This window comes from Physeter macrocephalus, chromosome 13 (assembly GCF_002837175.3).
Source record: "Physeter macrocephalus isolate SW-GA chromosome 13, ASM283717v5, whole genome shotgun sequence".
In the NCBI taxonomy this organism is placed as follows: Eukaryota; Metazoa; Chordata; class Mammalia; order Artiodactyla; family Physeteridae; genus Physeter; species Physeter macrocephalus.
The window spans coordinates 51,684,880-51,690,292 of record NC_041226.1 but is presented as its reverse complement, the minus strand read 5'-3'; positions in this window follow the sequence as shown (position 1 = coordinate 51,690,292).

Here is a 5,413-nt window from a genome sequence, read left to right as displayed (position 1 = left end):
CCAGACCGGGGCGCGAACCCGTGTCCCCTGCATCGGCAGGCGGACGCGCAACCACTGCGCCACCAGGGAAGCCCCTATTCTTTTCTTATTTTACATGTGGCTTTGACTGCCCCCATTCAGTTCAGCATAGGCCATGAAGCAGGATATTTTGCTGATGTCTCAGTGATTTTATCTCCTTGTCCTCCGTTTGCATATTTTCCTTATGGTTGATAAACTAGAGTTCTAAAACTTGCTTCATTAAATTAGGGCAGGGGGAGAGAGAGAGAGAAAGAGAGAGAACAAAGAGACATCAAGTGACAGCTGGGGCTGGGCCCCATGGAAACATCAGCTATGGGCTCACCTTGGTACGTGAGCACATTCACAGGACTGGTTATCAGTTTTGCGGGTCTTTTTTTATCAGTGCACCCATGACTGACTTGAGTCTTGGGGGCTCACTCACAGTAACCCAAATTATTTGAGAACAGAGAGTTAATCAGAATGCCAATTGGTTAATTTACATTGATCAGAATTCCATAGGGTCTTCCATTTTTAAGCCCTTTTGTGTATCAGGGTCCCCAAGAAGTTAAGTCAGCAATGTTCACTTGGTCAGTAGCAGAGGAGCGGGTGCTGAGAGCTGCCTGTCCAGGCTGTGGCAGAGCTGCCGTCCTTGCCCCATGAAATCTCCCGCCTCCCTGGTGCCCAGATACATGCGTCCACCAGATTCTCTGCTAGATACACTTGGCCAGATTCTTACTTTGCTCTCCAGAAGTTACCTTTATGTTGTTAGCCTTTTGGTCTTTGCTCTGTGAAGACATGGTACTGACTTACAGCACAACGCAATCAGACATTCCTGGGTTTTTCATTTTACGCCCCAAACACATCAGCCTTGTCTGTTGGCATGCTGGGTGAGCTCTATACCCTCTACATTTACTACACAATAAAACGCAGTCTCTGGGTAGCAACAGCATGACAACGAATAAGTAAAACTCACTGTTGTCATGTTTCAATAAGAGAAAAATTCCTGTCAGTTGAAATGTCTGTCACAATTCATTCAAAGTATACAGAATTAGCCATGCATTTCAACATCTTAGTATTTCCTCAGAATTTTAGAAAAACACTTAATGTGGCATCCTCTGATTTTTCTGAGACTTGGTATTTTCCATATGACTACTTGGGTTCTGCCTTCTGGAATTTCTACTTAGCCCTGCTCCTTTCCTTCCTCCCTCTATAATTCACAGAGAACATTCTTCTTTTTCTGCAGTTTAACAAACATAACAGAATCTAGTTTGCAAAGATTTTTAAACTTTCTGACTGGTTTCATTCCTTGAATCAGTGTTATTCTTTTTTCCATCAACTAAAAAAAAAAAAACATCTGTCTTGGTCTCAGATGTGTGAAAAATGGGAAAAGGAATGGTCAAAAAGTCTTCTGTATGTGGGAGAACACTGGGCTGAGGACTGTGAATGTGGAAGTGAGACAGGAGGGAAGGGGGCAGGGCACAACCATTACTGCTGAGGATAAAACAAAAACTAGTCAGAACCTATTTGGCCCAAGATGGCAGAAGGTTTGACTTCCAGCAGACCTTGAGCCTCATTATACGCTCGTTGTAATACATTTGCATGTGCTAAACAACACACTCACAGGTGCCATGACAGTACCAAGGCTGACCATAAAAGGCCAAAAAGTGGGCAGTGGCCCAGTTCCTGGAAATCACCACCCCTTCCCCCAAATAGCTGGAATAATCCACCTACTCGTTAGCCTATGAAATTACCCAGCCCATAAAAACTAACCACCCCATATTTGGGGACTGCCTCTCTCCTTCTGAGATGGCCCAAACTCTGTCTATGTAGTGTGTAACTACCTGAAGAAACTTGCTTTCACTTTACTGTGGCTTGCCTTTGAATTGTTTCCTGCACAAAGCCAAGGACCCTCACTTGGTGGCCCCATCCCAGGGACTCACCCGAGACCTGGGACATGACCATCCTCTCTCACCCCATTTTCCTGCAACAGAATAATAAGATGGTGGGAAGATGTTAACTAAAGTCAGAATCTTCTCTCAACCCTGAAGTCCTCTCCACAGAGGTAACAGAGAAAGAAAACACTTTAATTATTGAATAAGCATTAAACCAGAATGCGATGCCCATCACAGGCAATCCCCAAAGAGACTGCAAAAGAATCTCACCCTCTTCTGTAGCCACGCAGACACTATGCATTGCATACATGTTCTTGAGATAAACGATAACTAGTCCTCAAGTCAGAGGACTTGATAGCACCTTTTGTCATACATACTTCATTCTAAATTTACCTGGTAATTGAGGTGACTGTTGGCTAATTGACTTTATCCAGAGGAAAAACACACTTCTCATCTCTTCATGAAAGGAAGTAGCTTTGCAATTTGGAGCAAGGCACCCACCAAAGTTAGGCTCCAGTACCTATCAGCAGTCTCTGCCCCCATTCTGGGTGCTGTGTGAACTAATGTGTGAGGGAGTGCATACATCTGGACCCTAGGTGAGTATGGTGGTTCCAACTCCTACCTTGTGGGTTTTTTTTTTGTTTTTTTGCTGTACGCGGGCCTCTCACTGTCGTGCCCTCTCCCGTTGCGGAGCACAGGCTCCGGACCCACAGGCTCAGCGGCCATGGCTCACGGGCCCAGCCACTCTGCGGCACGTGGGATCCTCCCGGACCAGGGGCATGAACCCGTGTCCCCTGCATCGGCAGGCGGACTCTCAACCACTGCGCCACCAGGCAAGCCCCTGTTCTGTTTTTTGACCAGCGGAGAAATCGCATTTTAGTGCTGGGAGTGACATTCCACCTGTATATCCCACAGTGGACAGTGGGGCTTTCCTCAAAGGCTCTGGAATTGCTCTGCATCCATGGACTTCTGGAATGTCAGGGACCAGTTTCAGTTCGGGAACTCACCTGGGGGAAGGCTGAAAGCTGACAGCGGGACCACTTGCCATCAGGGAGTAAAGAGGGAGAGTTTAGAGAGGCAAGCTGGCCACTGCAGCAGGTCCCTCTTGGGAAAATATCTCCACGAGGTTACCTGAGTGAATGTGCTGGATCCAGCCCTGAGTGCTGAGCTCCTCTGGTGAGGGATCTCACCCCTCACAGGAGGCTGAGGCATGGACCAGAAGGCCAGTGTATCATTTTACACTTCGGACGTTCCTTTACATTGCAAGGCTGGATGTATTCACTGTGTAGGGTCCTTCCCTATGGCGCTGTGGCTGGGACGTCAGAGAGTATCACGATATTGCTTGCTGAGTGTGAAACTGGAGTAAGCAGTGGCAGAAATTTGAGGGACATTTACCAAGACTTTGGGAAATGTAGACATCCCTGTTCCACACGATGGATACTTCTCTTTGGTCTTCACCAAATGTAAGATCTTGCCTTTGTTTGCTTTTTTACTTTGTTCCTCTTTTGAAATTCCATATTGATCATCTTCCTGTTGCTGCAACACACAGACGGGTGACAGCACATTGTTTGCCCACCTTTTCAGTGTAGTTCTAATAAGAAGTTAAAACTGAGTTCTGGTAACTGGGAAATTGGCAGCTTACTTTGGAATATCATGTGTCCCTGAAGTATCCTCGTGTCCTGAGGTCCTGTCATAACTCTTAGAAATCTCTCCTTTCCTCCCTTCCTTAGCACAGGTCATTTGTGTAGAACTCAGTCATTATATGTGGATTTTGCTAGTGTAACTTTGAGTGGTAATCTGTAGAATCAGCCCCAGTCTGGGGCGGGGGCGGGGGGGCACCTTATGTTGCTCCAATGTGCTAATAATAAGGATTAGACCCACGAGTGTATGAGACTAATCATGTCTGAAAGTCTCAAAGTCTTAAGGTAAATAATTAGTGGAAAGTTGGGGTGGAAGAAAGAAAATGATTAGGAATGAGATGACTGAAAAAATAAGTCCAAATGCAAGGTTGCATAAGGACCAATAAGGATAGAGTAGGAGAGTGAGATAAAAAAATAAGAGCTGAGATACAATGCCCCAGGGTACAGTTGTGCAGGTTGTGAACTGTTCAATGATGCCATACATAAGAGGGCTCCATTCACACCATAGGCATTGTAGTTTTGCGTATTTATTATGATAATTGCAGAAAAGAGGACATAATGTTTTTTAATTCTAATAAAATAAGTATATTATAACAATTTTTCTGACAGTGAAAGTTTGCTGGGAGATAGTTTCTCATGCGTCTCACATGTATCTTTACATTTTGCTAGCAGAGGCACGGACTGTTTATTCTGGATTGTCTTTTCAAGGACGTATGGAGCAAACAGTCATGGAAAGTAGAAATATTACCTCTCTGGAGTAAAGGGTAGGCAGGCTTACTGGTTATTATAAAAGATTTAGGTTCCCTAAGTTCAGGGGTCTTCTCCTGTAACAAAACCCACGCATGTGCAGATGTCACCTGGCCCTCTGTGCATTGTTGTGAGAAAAGGAGCTTGGGGAATTGGTGCAGGAAAAAGCAGACACTCTGGCTACAGCTATTTCTGTGAGTAATAAAGTCCTTTGTCTCTGGCCCAGGAGTTTCATGGATGGTCTTCTGCCACCATCCATGAAACTGGCTGGCTAACATGTTAGCTTGCATGTAGGTCTGACCCCTCAGACCCTTCTCAATTATTAACAGTGTCTTAAAGAAGGGAAACATTTTTCTGAATCGCAAAAGGCACTATATAGACTAGCAGCAGCTGGGGAGGAGGTAAGCCCAGAGCATAACTATGAAGGAGAGAAGGAGGGGATAACTACACAGGGATTGTGTTTTTCTAGCCATTTTGTTTCTCATTTACCTATGTTTGGGCCCATCACAACTTCCAGGATCAATGCTGACAAGCATAAAGGAGTGTAAGATGCTCAACCCTGGCTATTTAATAAACTCACTTAGGGAGATTTCAGAAATCTGATGCCCAGACCAATGAACCAGACTCTTGGGGGGAGCCCCACGCATCAGTAATTTTTAAGCCTCCCAGGTGATTCTCTGTGAAGCCGAGGTGTGAGCCAGTGGTCCAGCCTAAAGTTCTGGGGCTTACTGATGTTGTTACCCCCTCATGGGTGGTCAGCACTCACAAGTGTCCTGGCTTATACTCCAGGATTTCAGGCTTGTTCTGTTCCTGATACGCGCCTGACTTTGTGCAGAGCCCCACTGTTCCTCTGATTCTACCCTGCTTTTGCTAGGTCTTTCCCCAGGACCCACAGATTCCCTCCAGATGCTGTCTCTGTCTCCTTGTATTTCTGACTTTTGTCTGATTTCTTACAAGCTGTGTCAGGCTCCACTGGGGAACACATGAATTCTTTGAAGACCCCAAGCATTGAAAGAAAAATGTAGGGCCCTTCTGCTCTTTCCCCAACTTATAATAAAAATTAATATTGGGCTTCCCTGGTGGCACAGTGATTGGGAGTCCGCCTGCCGATGCAGGGGACACGGGTTCGTGCCCCGG